The following is a 17,657-nucleotide window of genomic DNA, read 5'->3' as shown; positions in this document are numbered from 1 at the left end:
CCCACTGCCTCCATTCCAACTGGGAGTGGGTGGGGCCCTCGCCCAACAAGAACCAGAGGGAGGAGGAGAGGCAGCTTCTGTTGAGGTCTGGGCACTCATTCGGGGGTTATATCTCCCTGGCAGCCAGGAACAGTTGATCCCCCAGACCTTGGTCCCTTGTGACCTCTCTGTACCCTTAAAGTTGCCCATGCCCCCAGGTTCTCCACCTGCTTCCTGGGCTCCCGGCACCTCCTTCTGGACCTGTGGACAGGAGCAGGTTGGGATCAGACTCAGAGGCCTTGGCTCACTTTGGTGTTGTGCTGAGGGGCTGGGGTCCCTGTTTGCCAACCCCCGCACTCCCGCTCCACCAAACCAGTTTATGCAACTGCAGAACCACAGTAAACTCCTTCCCCTGGCAAGCCAAGGTGGTTGGGCGGGGTTGGGGTGACAATATGTTTCCAGGGGCCCCAGGGTTCTCTCTTCCCAATTACCCTGCTAGAGACAGCCTCTGATGATCCAGTCTGGGCATGTCACCAGGCTGAGAGGGACGGCCCACCCAAGAGAAGCCACAACAGGTCCCCAAAGAATTTCTGCAGGCTGGGACACCTGAGTGAAATGAAGAAATGGGATTCAACAGAGAGAAACGTGAAGTCTGCCAGCTAGGTATGAAGGGCCAGTGGCTCAACTTGAGGGAAGTTTGTGCAAAATCTACTTGGGAACGTTTGTTGACATCACACGAACTGACACTGTGAGCAGCCGCCAAAGCCCTGGCAGGTCTGAGTTGCATTAACTGTTGACATCGGTCTGGCTGTGCAGAGACCACAGCCCAAGTGAGGAACCCTACCCTTGGATAAATGTTGGTGAATTGCCCTGTGTCTTTTGGAGAGGAGTGGGTGGTGCCTGGGCTGCAGAGTCAGGCCAGGGCAGGACTTGGAAGGAACATGATGGAGTTCTCAAGGATCTGAAGGTCTATCTGGGGGAAGGAGAATTCCACTTGCTCCAGGTGATTGCTGAAGGCAGAGCTAGCTCCTGAGGGTGGGGAGGGCCAAAAGGTAATTTTCAGCTCAAATGAAGAGAAGTTTCTAGGTGACCACTCTCCCCTAGTGGCTGCTGGAGGCACAGGGGCAGGAGTGAGTGTCTCAGCACCAGCAGCAGTATGAGCAAGGGATGGTGTGTTGTCACGTGTCTTGCACATCCAAAGTAACCAAAGGACATTTAGTCCAAGGGATTCCTAAGAAAAGGATGACTGAGGCCTGCACCTGGGGGCTGACAGTATTGTCTGGGAGACTTGACTCAGACAAAACACACAGAAGAAACGGCAATCAGTGGCAGACTGGTTCCACCTTTCTAGAAGAAGTTGGTCTCAGTTAAAGCTGCCCTGCAGTGAGCAGTAGCCTGTCCTTGCAGGAGTGCAACTGAGACCAGATAACCTTGAGCTGGAAAAGGGATTCCAGTTTCGGGCATGAGGAGGGGGTTGGATGTGAACAGATGACCTCTGCGGTTCCTTTGAGACCAAAGTTCCTTGGCAGAGAAAAACACCCGCAGAACTCTGAGCGGCACACAAGGTTACGGAGGACGGAGCAGAGATCCGAATATAGCTGGCGGGAGGAAGGAGGCAGCGGGCGAGGGAAAAGTAGGTCCTTGGAACAAATGAGGTGGGGCATGAAATTAACGAGGCTGGAAAAGGGCTGAGCTCAGGGACTCCTTTTTAAAGACTGTCTTTTAGCAAGAAAAATGAGGAAAAGAAATGTGGGCAGTGGAGATGTAATGGAGATTGTAAAGGTAGCTATGGACAGCTGGCCCGTTGGCTGGAGAGAGGGGCCTCTTGGAGAACAAGGAAGAGACGCAGATCAGTGGGTCTGGGGTGACCCCAGCATGGCATGCAGGGTGGACAGGAGTTGGCTGCTGACATCAACTGCCCACACCTTGAAGGCTACTGTGTTCCAGCCCTTGAGCTGGGCCATTCTGTCCCCCTACTGTCATGCACTGTGCTGTGACCTGCTTATCTTATCCCCTGACCTTGGCACATACTCATCCCTCACTGGGCATGCCACTTTTCTCCTTTTTGCCTTTCTGTGTTTCACCCCAATCACTCAGCTGAGTCCCTACCTCTCCAAGAAACCTCCCATGGGCTCACAGCCCATCCCCAGTTCCGCTCTGAGCATCTGGGGGCCATTCGACCCACTTGGCACTTGGATGGACACACTCTTAGGAGCTCAAGCAGCCTGTCGTGCAATGGGGGAGGGCCTGTGCACCAGGCTTGGTCAGCAGGGTGGATGGAGGACATAGGGTGGACAGTTATTTGCCCCCATGGTGCTGGCCCTCTGGAAATTTAGAGTTCCTAGAAGCCCCCGCCATGTCCTGCTTCTTACCTGCGATGTAGGGGTGGAGATGGGGGGGCTTAAAAGGGTCCCTAGTGGCTTTCCCTTCCCTGGCCAATAACCCAGGCTGCCTGCTCCCTCCTTCCAGCCCTGCCAGCTGGCCAAGCTTATCCTGTGGCCCTGTCCAGGTGACAAGGCCCTGGAAGAGGCCCAGCCAGCTGGACTCCTGCAGAGCTGTCACCAGAGCCCCAGAACACGGGGGCTGGAAGGAAGCACAGAGGCAGCAGGGCCCCTTCTCTGGGGAAGACAACCAGGGACACTGGGAACCTGAAACCAGAGCCATTTCACACCTTGCCTATTAATTGCCAGATTGATTTTGGATCCGAGTCTCCAGGAGGACCCAAAAATCAATCCCCTCCACTCCATGCTTCTCTGGGCTCAGGAGTTATTCTTAAAGCGGCAGCTGTCCTGGCTGCTGTGGCTGAATCCTCCTGTCCAAGAGCAGGCTGTGGGTTCCAAAGCATGCTCAGGGCTGGGTGGTGGCTGGTGGCTTTATTCCAGATCCACTGATCCTGTGTAGGAAGACTCTTACCCTGAAGGGGAGCCATGGGGTGTGATTGGAGGGGTGTTAAGAAGGCTCTCATTCTCAAAGCTCCCTCCTACCAAGATGCCCAATATCCGTAATTCCACCATTAGGAAGTATTTCTTTGGATACATTTAGGTCAACAGTCCCAGCTTCCAAAATATGGAGGCCCAGAAGAAGGCACACAAATTAGGGCTGAACCATTGCCGTTCCTTGTGAGTGGAGGCACTGGAGGCCTCGGGGCATCAGGAGAGCTCCATGTGAGGGGTGAGGAGCAGGAGGCAGATGTCAGGGCATGGGGGAGGGGAAGTAGAAGTTGAAGACCAGCCCAAGAGGAGGCTGTGGAGGGGTGGTGAGCAAAGGAACAGTAGGTACCCCCAAGGCACTTCCCATGTGGGGGGCTGCTTTGGGGCTGTGGTGCTGGGAGACTGGCTGTGTGGCAGGTGAGAGAAGATGAAGGAACGCCCATTGCCTGGATATCTTCTGTGCCTCCAGCCCTGAGCCAAGCACAGTGGCAGTCTGATGTCACCACCACCCTGTGGGAAGGGCTCCCACAGCCTCGTTTCTTAGATGAGACACTGAGGTGCATGAGGCTGGGTGACCTGCCCAAGGTGACACAGCTGCTCCGGCAGCGTGGGGGCTGGAGCTCGGGTCCGCCACCTCTTCACGCCGTGATTTCACTGCCTCCCGCCTCCTCTGCAGAAGGGGCCAGGGGTTGAGGAGGTTTCTAAGAATTTGGGAGAGCCAGATGGAGGGGGCACAATGGAAGGGGTACCTGAGGTCAAGCATGCCATGATTTCAAGAACCTGAGGCAGGAAGTTCTATGAACTGCTGATGTTAGAAGCTGGGGACAGCCCCTGGGCTTCCGTTCCTCAGCCTCCCTGACATCCTGCCCCGGTGCAGAGCCCCCACACGTGGGAAGGCCTGGTGGGCAGGTCTCCTGCGGCCTCAGCCCAGTGGCTGCTGCCTGCTACTCCATCACGGCTGTGGAGATGTGGGCTTTAGGCAGGGTCACTGCAAGTCAGCCTGTGTGCCTGGGGACATGGGGACATCATTGCTTATCCCCTGCCCACATGGACCCAATTACTGATGCAGCACTGCATGCTCCCACGGCCACCAACAAGGGCCTCTTTCCTGATAGCATCACAGATGGACAGAGAGGTCCTGGGCCTCCCTCCAACCCCCGCCCACAAGCCCATTACGCTAATTTCAGGTGTGTCTCCACTTTGCTAGCTTGGAGGGTGGAGTGTGTGTGTGTGTGTGTGTGTGTGTGTGTGTGTGTGTGTTGGGGAGGGAATGAGGCAGCAACTGCAGACCATTTGGTGCAGTTACAGGGAACAACTCTCATCTTTGCCCAGCCCGTGAGCCCCTTGAGATTTGGGGCCATGTCTGTTTTCTAATAACTGACCCCGAGGGCCTGGCACGGATGTGGGTACTCAGTGCATGTTTGCTGAGTGACTGAATGGCTGAGTGAGTGAATTAGGCATCTCTTGGTGGCCATCTCAGTCCTCGCCCAGCCACAGCTGTGCTGTGTGGCTTTTGGTGAGTTGCTAGATGTCTCTGTGCGCAGATGCCTGGGAACAGTGCCAACTGGGAAGAGTGGCTAATGACAGGAAAGTGCTGAGGGGAGAGTGTGGCAGGAGGGCCCTGCAGTTTGTGGAAGTTGCCCGCAGTAGAAACTGCTGGGGACACTGGGGCCTCTCTCTTTCTCCCAGGGCAAGGCGAACGTGGGTTGGAGCACAGTGTAGTCCTGAGGGGGAGGAAGGGGCTGTCCTAGGCTTGGTTGGGGTTTGGAGCATGTGGACTTGCATTGGAACTGAAGGGTGACAGGGAAGGCTGGATCGGGGTTTGGCCAGGGGTCGAGGTCAGGGGCTGGCTCAGGAAACGGCTGGGGGCTCATGTGGGTCCTGAATGAAGAAGTTGGTCAGGCCTGGGCACAGCTGGGGTTGGCTTCAGGACCTCAGCTCAGGGCTGGACCACAGGTCTCTCCAGCCTGGGGCCAGTGCAGATTCTGTCCAATAGGAGCACTGGGAATGGCTTACTGTCCTGGCCTCATTTGCTCTGAGCACACCAGCTAAGGGGTGGATACCCAAGGCTTTCTGAGGATGATGGCCTTGAAGAAGTCCTCCTGTCTCCAAGGTGTCCTTGGGGAAGCTCAGGGATGCCCAGGGACCCAGGGGCCATTTCACCCTGTCTGTGTGTTGTCAGGGGAAGAACAGAATTGCCCAGCTAGCACGGACTGGCAGCGGAAGGTGGTGTCATCAGCATTTCTCACACATGCATGGCACTGTATAGTTTATGACCCCTTTCCTACCCTGCGTCTTCTCATCCTTTCCACAGCCCTGAGAAGCAGGCATGACAAGAGAGGATACCTGTGTTACAGATGAGGAAAACAGAGGCCCCGGGAGGAAGCTTGCCTAATGCCACTCAGGAGTTAGAGGCAAAGCTGGGAAAGGCCCTGGGTCCCCAGACTGCCCCTCTGGAACTCCACATGCGGGCACATGGCTGTCCTGCCCGGGATGCCATCCCCAGGCTAGGCTGACACTCACGCCCATGCCCTGCTGCCCACTGACACCCCGCAGAGCTTAACACCCCGCTGAGCCTGCCCTGCAGCCCTTGCCAAGTCTGTCCGAGTGGCCTCAGTCATTGGCAAGTCACATTGCTGACATCACAACTGCATAAAATTAATTTATTTAGTTAAGGGAGGTGTTAATTAAGAGTTCTCGTTTATTGTGTCTTTGCAGACAGCTCTCAGGGGCTTCTGAGTTGTCATTGCTGGTGACAGCAAAAGCTAATGGCATCACAAGTTATTAATAGGATGGTGTAAGAGGCGGAGGGGCAGGAGCTGAGGCTGTGGGGGATAGGAGAAGGGGGAGCTGGGGGAGGGGAGAGGATGGTCCCCTACTTTCTTCTCACCAAGTCGGGCTCCCCTCTGCAAGTTGATGCAATCACAGGCATTTTCTGGGGGATCTGGGGTTTTCTGCCAAGCCCCGTGATGCCCAGGATTTTGTGAGCCCTGAAGGAAGTGTCCCCAGGCCAGTGCCCACCCACTCCTGCTGCTGCCCTCATTCCCACAGTTCCTGATGTTTGCCTTGAAGAGTGTTGGCTCTCACATAAGGAGCTCATTCTTTGCTTGCTTTGTCTCCTCACTTACCTTGACCCTGAATATCTTGGATTGCATATAATGACTGGTTTGGCCTTGCCTCCCCAAAGCTTAGCATAGAGCTTGGAGCTTCATGGGAGGGCAACAGACATTTGCAAAGGAAATGAGGGGTTCTCTGCCCTCCAGGTGGTCTCCAGATCTGGCCTTCTTGCTGAGAGACCTTGGGGTCATGGGTGGGGATGGTGGGAGAGAGAGGGCAGGTGGATCCAGGACTTCCCAAGTCCCCAGCCTCTCTCAGTGTCTTCAGTCTTGCAGCCCGGGAGATCCACAACCTGGGGAGTGGATAGACCTTTGCTGATGAAAGTGGGGTGTGTGCAGGTATGAGCAGCCAGGTGTGGGGCAGGCTTGCTAGGGTAGGGTAGTGAATGGGGAGTCCAGTGAAACTCTGCACAAGGACCCACCATGGGGAAGAGGGAAGAAGAGATTTTAAACTATTTTTAGCCAAACAATGATGGCTGCAAATCAGCCACTTGGTGCAGTGGGACAAACACAGCCAAGGAACTCAGACCTGCAGGCCTGTCCCTGACAGCCTCTGTGACTTTGGGAAGATAATTGCTCTCTGGGCCTTGGCTTCCCATCTGTGAAATGGAGGACTGGGCCAAAATTGACACATTTCAATGCCCAGTGTGTTCCTCACCTCCCATGTCCTGCACATCTCACCTTTCAGTAGATGTGCCAGCCCCTTCATGGTTATCATCTCAAATGCCTACAGCTTCTCTGTGGGGGAGATAGTCCATCATCCCCTATTACAGTTGGGTAAACTGAGGTTCAGATGAGAAAACAGAGGTCATTTAATTTGCTCAAGAACCCATAGTCAGTGGAATTTAAACTCAGGTTGGTGCTCTGTCCAGAATATCAGCTTATCTCCACTGATCACCTGGGATGGGACTGGTACAGGGGAGACTCTGCATTAGATGCGGGCTTGCTGACCAGGACAGGCAGAGTTGAGAGAAAGGAGGAGAACAGAGCACCTATTGGATTCAACGGGCCCAACCACTGAGCTCCTGGGGCATGGGGGGCCTGGTATGAGACCATTATGGGACTAAACACACCCTGCACCATGAGTTCCAGCAGCCGCCTACCCCAACTGCCTCCTGCCTGCCCTTCCTCTCATCTCAGAGACACCGTCATTCATTCAGGACACATTTGTTAGGGAGCTGGCCTGACAGCTGGGAGATGAATTAGACTGTCCCCTGCCCTCAAGGGGCTCACCACTGGGTAGGAGAGGTGGCCCTAGGAACAGTAAGCCCCATGGTGGGTCACCGAGATGGAGATAGCACATGCACCCGCCCAAGGAGCGAGGGAGCAGGCGGCAAGTTCAGGTCAGCTGGGGCTCCCTGGCAGGAATGATCGCCTTTTACTGAGGGAGGCTGGCCAGGAAATGAATTCCTAAAGGAAGTAACCATCGAGCTGAGTCTTGAAAGGTGACTAATATTCACCAAGTGGAGGGGATGGGGTTGTGGGGTGGGCCTTCAGGTAGGGGAGTGGTGTGAGCAGAGTCTTGCGAGTGTGGGAGGAGGGGTATCCAGAGGTGAGGTGGGCGAGGGCTAGAGCATGTGGGGCATTGCACACCAACTTAGAGTCTGAACTTCATCCGGTGGCCTCCCTGGGGATGCTGCTGAGAGTGGGAAGAGGGAGATTTAGTTTGGGTTCCGCCAGAAGCCAATCCCGAGATGCGTGTTTAAGTGCGGGAAACACCGTAGGGACAGCAGGAAGGCAGCAGGGGCACTACCGAGCCAGCTCCCAGGGTGGGTGAGTAGAGCCCAGTCCTGCTGGGGAACCTGAGAGCTCGCACAGCACATGGTCTGCCCAAGGAGCGAGGGAGCAGGGGGGTTTATGTAGCAAGTCTCACCAGCCATTGCTTGAAGGCTGCTCCCAGGAGGCATCCCTGACATTTCTGGCCTTCTCTTCAGTAAAGAGGACCCAGCAGTCAAAGTCCTCAGGCAAAGAAATAAAGATGTTGTCAGTTGGCAGTTGGGCCAGTGTGCCCTGAAATGGGAAGGATGAGGGGATACAGGTGGAGAACCAACACTGTCTGCTACAGTGGCTGAGCTGGGAGGACGTCCCAGAAAGGAGGGTAGAGCGCTGCTTAGCTTCTGCCAAGTCTAAGTGGATGGACTCTGAGGTCTGCTGCTGATGGAAGAACTGCCTCCAACTGCACCTTCGCCAAGGCCTCAGTCTGGGGGCCGGACCTCAAGACAGGAGGGTGCAAAGAATTTGGTCCTAAGCTCCAGCACTTGAGAAATACAGATCTCAGTTCAAGTGCTGATTGCCACTTTCAAGCTGCATCCTTGAGCAAGTTACTTAATATCCTTTAACTTCAGACTTCTCTGAAAAAGGGGAGATAATACTACCCATGCTGTGGGACTGTTGTGATCAATAATGAAATGATGTCTGTAAAGTATTTAGCCCAGTGCCTTGAATACATTATGTGCCCAATGAATGTTTATTTTTATTATGATTTTATTATTCCAATGACAGGTAAAAAAGGGAGGAGCAAGATGCAGGCTTGTAGAAAACACTGTCAATTTACCAGCCCAGAGTAATTTTCAGTGACCCACTTTGTTGTTACGAGTTAAATAGGCGGCCGAGTGTGGTTGCTCACACTTGTAATCCCAGCACTTTGGGAGGCTGAGGCGGGAGGATCAACTGAGGTTGGGAGTTCAAGACCATCCTGATCACATAGTAAAACCCTGTCTCTACTGAATACACAAAAATTAGCCAGGTGTGATGGTGCATGCCTCTGGTCCCAGTTTCTCAGGAGGCTGAGGCAGGAGGATTGCTTGAACCCAGGAGGTGGAGATTGCAGTGAGCTGAGATCATGCCACTTCACTCCAGCCTGGGCAACAGAGTGAGACTGCCTCAAGAAAATAATATAATGTAATATAAAATAAAACAAAGAGAAAAATGGAGTAGGCAGTTCCTGGCCAGTAAGGCCATTCCTGGGTCTTGGAGGTGTTAAACAGTCTCATGTAGCATTTCTGGACTTTGTGAGCATAAATTGAACCAGCAGCAAGTGACTTTATATGTCTCTGCTCATAGGTACTGGTTGTGACAATCATTTCTTTGTCTATGACACCTGTCTCCCCAAGAACTCAAGATCAACTTCAGACCTTATCTAGTGATTATTGTATGATCTCAAGACTATCCTTGAAATAGTCTCTGAAGATATGGAGCAGAGGAAAGAACACTGGACAAGGAGTCTGGGGTCTTATTTAATTTTTATTTCATTTTGTTTTGTAGAGACAGTGTTTTGCTATATTGCAAGGAGTCTGGAATCTTATTTAATTTTATTAATTTTATTTTTTTATACAGATAGTGTCTTGCTATGTTGCCCAGGCTGGTCTTGAACTCCTGGCCTCAAGTGATCCTCATGCCTTGGCCTCCCAAAGTGTTGAGATTATAGGCATGAGCCACCATACCTGGCCAAGGAGTCTGAATTCTAATTCGGGCTCTAAAATGAATGTCAAATTCCTTGTCTGAAATGTGGGGATAAAACCACATCATCTCGGTCACTTCCTAGGGCTGTCATGAGGATCAAATAAGATCATGAAAAAAAAGACCATGAATGTGGAACTACTTTGAAAACTACAAATTACCATCCAGAGTTGGGTCTAGAGGCGGGTGACTTGATTCCTGTGCCCTGGGGACTTCTAAAGGGCCTAAGAAACCATGGCCACTAGAGAAGCTTTACATTTCATCATGCCACTCTAAGGATGGCTCAGGCTTGGCCTCTGGTACAGGCAGCCTGGGAAGAAGAAAGAGTGCCTGGGGAACCTCGGACCTTGGGAGGAATGCCTAAAGTTCTTGCTCAGGGACATCAGTGGGGGATGCTCTCAGCTGGTCCTTGGGGATGGAGGAAAGGCAGAGGAGGATGAGATTGGCAGTTACTAAACCAGGAAGTGAGGTGGTTACCTGAGAAGCATTCCGACCAGTTTGGGGCAGTTTTTCTCATTTCCCTATGCATGCAGGAACATTTCAGGATGTGGCTTAAGGGCCTCCTGTCCACACCCAGTTGGTGAAGTCCAGGGAAGCTGATTCTGGCCCAGGTGGCAAGACCAGTGGTCTCTCAGAGGTCATGTGGCTTTCTTTTCTTCCTGGCCATAGACTGACCTGCTCTCTGGCCCTTCATCTCAGTCAGACTGACTGCAACCCTACCCCATCTCAATGGTCAGCCTTGGTGTCCTGCAATGTGAAGTCATTGTGTGCTGGAGAGGTTGTGAGTCTGGGGCTGGAGGTCCAAAAAGAGGGGACCTCTGTCTATACAAGCAGCTCTGGACTCAGAATCCCCAAATCCAAGGAACCATTTTCACTATTGCCCAGAGAGTGAAAGTCATAGCCTTAGTGGAGTAGAGACAGGAAAAGATGCATACCCCAACTTGGGATGTCTGGGTGGGATGTGTCCTCCACAAGAGGACAATAATCTCTCATAATGATAGTGAGTGGATACCACCAGGATGATGCATTGTCACCCTCTCCTTAACTCCATAAAAGGCACCAAAATGGATAAGTCTTCACAGCCTTTCTGACCCCTCTTAGCGTACAATGGCTTTGTGGGGCAATTTTCATTTTTGGGGCAGTTCTCTGTGATTTCTTGATTGGAGAGACCTAAGATATAGAATGAAGATTCTTGGTGCCATTTAGAGCCCCTCTGATACCTGAAAAAGGCCTGTTCTGGTGACCTCAGGGCTCAGACATGATTGGTTCAGGGCCAGGGAAGGCAGTATTGAGAAGTTTTTGCATAGGTTCAGATTTTAATCTAGATTCAGGGACCCAGTCAAACTGTCTCCCTAAGATCTTATTTTAGTTTTCAAAGCTAAAACCTCTAAAAAATTGGCTCTGCTTGCAGTTTAAGTAAAAACTTTCATATTTATGGCTTTTCTAGTTTTCCTTCAGTGGTTGACATCCATTTAACCCTCTGAATCTAGAATATGCTTTGTGAACTGAAATTATGAGAGGAAGCCAGTTTGGAAGACAAGGGTCATAGCATCCAGAGGTTTGGAGGAGAGGGACCTGGAAAGGGGGATATAGGGATGTAGTGGGGGAGGTAAAGAGGGGATATTGGTAAACCAAAGAGTGAGAGTGAATGGTAAGTAATCCAGTGGTCTAGGAGAGAGGGAAGGGTGAGAGTAGAAGAGAGAAAGAGAAAAGATGAAGGAGAGAATAAAATAAACTGTTCGAAGAGAGATGAAAGTGCCATAAAATATGGGGACAAGACATTCGGGAAAAGAGAGAGCAGGAGGCAGAAAAGACGAAGAGGAGGCAGATGAGGCAGGGGAAGTGAGGTGGAAAGAAGGTGGGAGGGGGGTAGGGGTTGGGGCATGGAGGTCCCAAGATTTGGACTCTTTTTTGTCACCATGCATCTGTACAGCAGATAAATACAGTGCAGCTGGGCTTTTCTCTCTTCTTAATTGACATCTTTGGATCTATCCCCGCTTGACAAATCAGGCCACTTATTATTAGTGATGACAAAGATAAATATGACAGGCATTCAGTTTGCATCTGGGCCCCCTGATAATAGAAGTCAGCACACCAGCCCCTCTCCCCACTGCTTCCTCACCCCTGGCTTGGGCTCCCCAGTGGGGAAACTGCATGGCCAGGAGCTGTCCACGGTGGCATCTACAGACCCCCTCCTGGTGGGAAGCCAGTGGACAGGAACTGTCCACGATTTGAGTGGTGCTGAAAGCCTCTATACCCTGCCTCCTGTCTGATTCCAACATGAAAGCTGGGTGGCTGGAAGCTGTCCACAGCCTATGTGGTGCTGAAAGCCCTGTCCCCAGGGCTGGGGTGGCAGGGTGCATCTCCTTCCCACAGAGCACAATTACTTCTGGCATGGAGTAGTCAGTGGCTTAAATTTACCTGCCTTGCCGTGGTTCTAAAAAACCTGGATGACTTCAAGTGTGTTCCTTCCTAACTCTGGGTCTCAGGATTTCCACCTTTAAAATGAAGGGCTGGATTAGGTGTTCTCTCAGGGTCCTCAAGCACTAGTCTTTTCTGTTATCAAAAGCCTTCAAGAGATTCCTTCTGCTTATAGGATCGAGCTACAAATCCTTTTGCCAGGCCCTGAAGGCCCTCTCTGGCCCCCTCCACTTCCTGGCTTTGCCCTCATTCTAGTCAGATGAGCCTTCTCTCAGGCCCCAGTCACACTCTTCTTTTCTTCCCCTGAGCCTTTGCCATCCCCACTGTCCTCCTTCTGCCTCTGACTCTCTCCCTTCCGGATCTCTGGGAGCACCGACCACCTGGGCCTCTCCTTGAAAACCAATGGCCTTATGCTCAGTGTGCTTTCGGTTTCTTATGTCTTATAAGGCTGTGTCTTACATGGCTCCCCTTGAGGGACTTGCTGGGGCCAGGGTCATGCTCTGAATCAGTGATCAGTGGCTCAGTTTCCCATGACCATATGTGTGGAGCCTGGGTGAGTACTTGTGGTATTTTGACCCAATAAGCTCCTTTAATAAAACTATGATTGCTCTTTCAAGGCTGCCAATGAAAGAAGATTACTCCAAGAAGTGCTTAGCTGAGGCTTGTGGCCCCCTCTTTGAGATAGAATCTTTCTGAGGCTCCCACTCCAAGCTGGCATGGGTGGCCAAGGTCACACTTATGTAGACAGATAATCCTGCCTCATGTCTCCATGGAGTGGCCAAGACATGTTGGGTCACACAAACAAGCCTCCATCTCTGTTTACTCTGAGCCTACGACAGTCAACCCAATGCCCTCATTGTACGGTTGGCACAGCTGTCCCACCTTCAACTTCAGGGACCTTTCAGGGAGCTTCTAACCCACTCGCCCCACTAGAGCTCAGACTGCCTCATAAAGTTTTCTCTCTGGAGCTCAACCATGGAGGATCCAACTTGATTAGTGGAGATGTGAGAGCTTCTCTGCACACTGTTCCCATGCAGGTGAGTCGCCTCTCCCTCTGCCCTCCAAAAATAAGGAGCTTCCATCTGTTGGGCTGGGCAAGCAAGTAGAGAAGTGGTGGTTCTCTTTTTTTTGCTAAACCCATGGGAAACTAAAAGTGGCCTGGAGGTGGCATCATGCATGAGGTGGGCATCATGAGATAAGGGACTCCTCATCTCAGCGGAGCAGGCAGAACCACATCCTGACAGTCTAGAAAAAAAATCATTGGGAAGAAAATTCTGTCTCCTCTCTAGGCCCATTATCAGCCAATTCACCAGGACAGGCTTTGGCATCCACTCTGCCCACTGCCCACTGCTTGGCAGAGCCCCTAAGGCCATGGCTAGTAACCAGAAGTTCCAAATGCTTTAGAGGGGAGAGCTGTGTTTGCTAACGGATCTGGCTGTGTCTGACAAACTGAAACCATGTGCTTGGTGGCCTCAGGTCCTCTGGGAAAGTGGGCCCAGAGCACTAACCTTCCCTCAAATATACTGGCACATTCTCAGAATCCCAGCGTTTGCCCTGTTGAACCTCATATCAGTGATCAAAGGGCTTGAAGATGATCTTAGATTCTAGACCAACTCCTGTTTTTAAATATGAGAAAACTGAGATTTCCCCAGGAAGGGAAAATCAGTTGCCTGAGCTCACACAGCAGAGAAAGGAGCCTCTTTGACTCTTGGCTCTCAGTCTCATGCTCTTCCTCTTCCTGCCAGAAGTGTTTGCATTTTAATAGACTTGTGGAGGCTGAAGTGCCTCAGTGTCCCCTCTAACGGTAGGGACTTCAGGCATGGTGATGTGGTGATGGAGCTTTTGGGGATCCATGCTGAGGCTGTCTCCTGCCTTGTGGAGAATGTCTATGACCTCCAGCAGAAGAACTGTACAGAGAGCAGATATGACAGGGCACCCCTTTAGAAACTGCCTTTAGGACTCTGCACTCTCGCAGGCTGATGGGCGTTGGAGGACCTCATTTGTCTCTGCACTGGGGGATGAATGGCTCGGGAGGAGCTAATGAAACCGTCTTCCCACCGACACACCAAGACAGTGACGGATGGCTCGTGTGGAAAAGGCAGGTGTTGGCACATGGCCCATTGGGCAGGGTAGAGAATAACACGTCCTTCAATGTCACTGTAGGTCACAGTGATGGCTGGGGCCTCAGGGAGGGGGCATGTAGGCTCTGGAGTGCAGTGACAAAGACCTCAGGGAAAGTCAGTGCCTCCCATAGCCCCCTTTCTGTGACCGGCAGACAGAAGGTCAGAGTTGTAAGTGTGATAACAGCCATATAATCCTACTAGCTGTTGTCCAAGTGGAATTATACTGGCCCAGAAAGAGATAGTGAGCTGACCAAGGTCACACAGTTAGATAAGGTCAGAGATTGCTGAAAAGGTCCTCAGTGGTCCAGGAGAAGGAGAAGAGTGACCTCAGGATGTATCACTATAGTACTATTCTCACTTGCAGGGGAGGGCAAGGGGAGGGTCCCACTTTTTGCCTAGTATTGGAGACCTTGATGATCTGTCTGCACATTCTCTTCCTCCTTACTCTGCAGCCCACATCATCTGCCTTCCACTCCCAACCTCTGAGCCTTAGCTCATGCCCGCTGAGGGCCAATTGTCCTCCAAGGGGCTCCCATCCGTCTGTCTGCTTATCTATGAGAGGCATAGGCCCAAATGTCATTTGTCATCATGCATTCCACTTGGCATTCTGAACTCACTCCCAGTGCAAGGTCCCCACCTGAGTGGTGTCCCATTACCATGCCCTCTCCCCATTAGTATTTTGGAGAAACCTCTCCAAAGAACATTCTCTTCCATGGCAACCATTCCTGAAGTTTTGGAAGTATTACAGTTACATGCCAGAAGCCTGCATTCCTGGTGTATAGGAAATAAGTCAGGCCAAAGAGGGGAGAGGAATGGAAAGAGAAAAGGGTGGAATGAGTTATTGGCCTCTCTGCAGGCCTAGAGCAGTTTCACCCCAACCCTGGCCACCGAGATCTTCACTTCTTTCTGGTCCAGGTGGTCAGTCTGGCCTGGGTGGGCCTGTGGGATTTGATGGAGGAAGCAGGAGAAAGAGTGGCCCCAGAAGCAGTTGCTCCCCTCACCTCTGCCAGGGGCTCCTCACCACTGCAAGTGGTCTTGTGAGCATTAGCTTGCCTGACACCTGCCATCACAGCCCTGGGAGGTGAGCTGGGCATTGTTGGCCCCATTTCCCAGATGACGACATTGAGGTCCAGGGAGAGCAATGACCCAGTCCAAAGGGATCAGTGGGTTAGTGGCATTTGTTTGTTTTTCTCAAATCAATAAATATTTACTGAGGCACTGAGCTAGGTGCTGGTAATATGAAGATGAGCAGGGCAGACATGATTCCTGTCTTGCAGGGCCTGTCAGAGGCCCCAGGTGCCTGCATTGCTGGGTCTCTGGCCTCTGGAGGTACATGCATTGGCAGGAGCACTATCTTGAGAGTCCTCCCTTGAAACTCAGTGTGCAGATGTATACCTCAGAGCTCTTCCTCCTGTCCAAGGGACTTTCTTGGAAGCCAGCATCCTCGTGGGCACTTCCCCACCTTCTTCCTTCAGCGCATCCATCGGTCCCTCACAGTGTCTGGTTTTCAGTGTCCCACTTGCCAGGACCTCCTCCCTTAACTGCCACTCACAACTCCTGTTATTCACCTTTCACAGGGAATGAAATGAAAGAACAAAAAGGAAAATCTTTACCTGTACAGCCCCTTGGAGGATGGGGTGGGAAGTAAAGGCCTGCCACCCAGTTTCCTGCTGCCTGGAGAAATCTGGAAGATCTCCTAGGGCTTTGGAGAATGAAGGCACCCTTGTCTGGTTGCCACCACAGCCTCCTCTCTCTCACCCCCACCTCCTCCTCCTCATCTTCAGCCCACCAAGGCCAGATTTGTCTTGCAAAGTGGCATCATTATAAACGCATCAGCCTCCTCTGGACGCCTGTGCCCGCTCCCGCCAGCCCATCCAGGCTCGATTACATCTGAGGCTGTCTGGGGTAATTAAGTGACATTAGGACGCATCCCCCCATTGTAATGCAGTGTTCAAAGCCCTGGGCTCTTGCTTCCCGAGAGCTGCTGCCGCTGCACTGAGGTTGTGTCTGCCTAATGCACCCCACTGTGATTGCAGCTAATTACTCCACAGACAGGCCTCATTAGTGGTGGGTTCGGGATGGAAGGTGAGAAGCAGGCTGTCTCCCCTGCCTCCCCCAGCCCACTGGCTTCTCCTCTCCCTCCATGGCCCAGCTTGCCTTACTTTGCTGTTGAGGCAGAATTAGAATAGGGCAAAGGAATTCCCAAAAGAGGGCTCATCTGGACAAGGTCATCTACTGAGCTACAGGGCCTTCAGGAACTTTTCAACTGCTTTATTCAACCAATGGGAAGCCAAAGCCCAGAGGAGGTTACTGACTTGTCCAAGGTCACACGGCACAAGTGAAATGTGCCACCTTTCCTAACTGCCCAGCTTGGAGGGTTGGGGTGGGCAAAGTGGGATTTGCACAGCCAGGACCCATCTGGGTCCAGAGCTAGTGGGAGAAAGGGCTCATGAGCACCCAGGAAAAGAGCTGGATGGCTACGCTACCCCAGAGGCTCTTTCTGGTCTCTAGGCCTTTGCAACTCTTGCCTGGAATCCTCTTCTGATGCCCTGCACCTGCCACCTTGCACCTGGCTGACTCCTTTCATCCTTCAGGTCTCGCTTTCTCTAGGAAGCCTCCCCTAACTCCTGAGTTTGGTGACCCTCATATGTGCTTCCATGATACTCTATACTTCCCCATCTTGGCAGTCATCTCTCTGAATTGTCAATACCTAATACCCCACATGACTATACCCACAGGAGGAGCAAGCACTGAGACCCTCTTGTTCACGTAGTAGGCATTGGTCTAGCTCACAGATGGCTTCTGGTAAGAATCAGTAGAAGGAAAGACGTATGGATTGATGGCTGCTTGACCAGTACCATGAGTACCATGGTAAGGCTGTTGGTGTTCACTCACATCTGAGAGTTTCTTTATACTTCCCAGCCTCCCTTGCTCTTAGGTTGGTCACATGACTCACTCCAGCAAATGGGACGTGAGCAGAAGGTATATATGTTACCTGGAATAAGGTGAATAATTATCTGGTGTGCTTTTCTACAATCCTTGTTGCCTGAGTGATGCCAAGATAATTTTGAAGCTGCAAGATGGTGGAGCCACAAGATGAAAGGAGCCTGTATCCCTGAGTCATCACACAGAAGAGAGACATCCAGAAAAGCTGCCTGACATGGGTCATATGGGTAAGAAATCAACCTTACTGTGCAAAGCCACTGAGATGTTGGGGCTACTTATGAGAGCGGCTAGTGGGAATTACTCTGACTAATATAAGGGGGTTAAACTTGACGGGATGCAAATAGGAAATGGCTTTTTTCCAATCACTGCTTTTAAACATGCTCCTATTAAGCCTCCTTTCCCTGTCTCTTGACAACATCCTGGACAGATTCTAAGTTTTTGGTTACTGTTGGTTGTTAGAAGAGCCTCATCTTAGTAATTAGGATTCACTTTCAGGGCCAGCCCAGCCTCAGAGATTTATGCTCATATCCAATTGAAAACTTCTTCCTTTCCTTCAGCTCAGGTCTGACCCATGGCTTGGAGATCAAGATTGGTCTGTTCTGCTTCACTTCTACTTTCTTGCCCTCCTGCTGCTGGCTCCTTGAGAGTCAGGGCAAGGAGACAGAGAAATAGTAGAAAAAGGG

The 17,657-nt window shown here is 51.8% G+C and overlaps 1 long non-coding RNA gene across 1 annotated transcript; it reads left to right on the top strand.

Moving 5' to 3' along the window:
* The first annotated feature begins 514 nt into the window (after window positions 1-514).
* On the top strand, window positions 515-17,028 carry LOC114670128 (uncharacterized). The gene is made up of 3 exons (XR_003719613.1): window positions 515-642; window positions 15,606-15,933; window positions 16,951-17,028. It is a non-coding gene; the product is annotated as an uncharacterized LOC114670128 (long non-coding RNA).
* The last annotated feature ends 629 nt before the right edge of the window (window positions 17,029-17,657 follow it).

This window comes from Macaca mulatta, chromosome 9 (genome assembly GCF_049350105.2).
Source record: "Macaca mulatta isolate MMU2019108-1 chromosome 9, T2T-MMU8v2.0, whole genome shotgun sequence".
In the NCBI taxonomy this organism is placed as follows: Eukaryota; Metazoa; Chordata; class Mammalia; order Primates; family Cercopithecidae; genus Macaca; species Macaca mulatta.
This window is presented reverse-complemented; position numbering and strand designations above follow the sequence as displayed.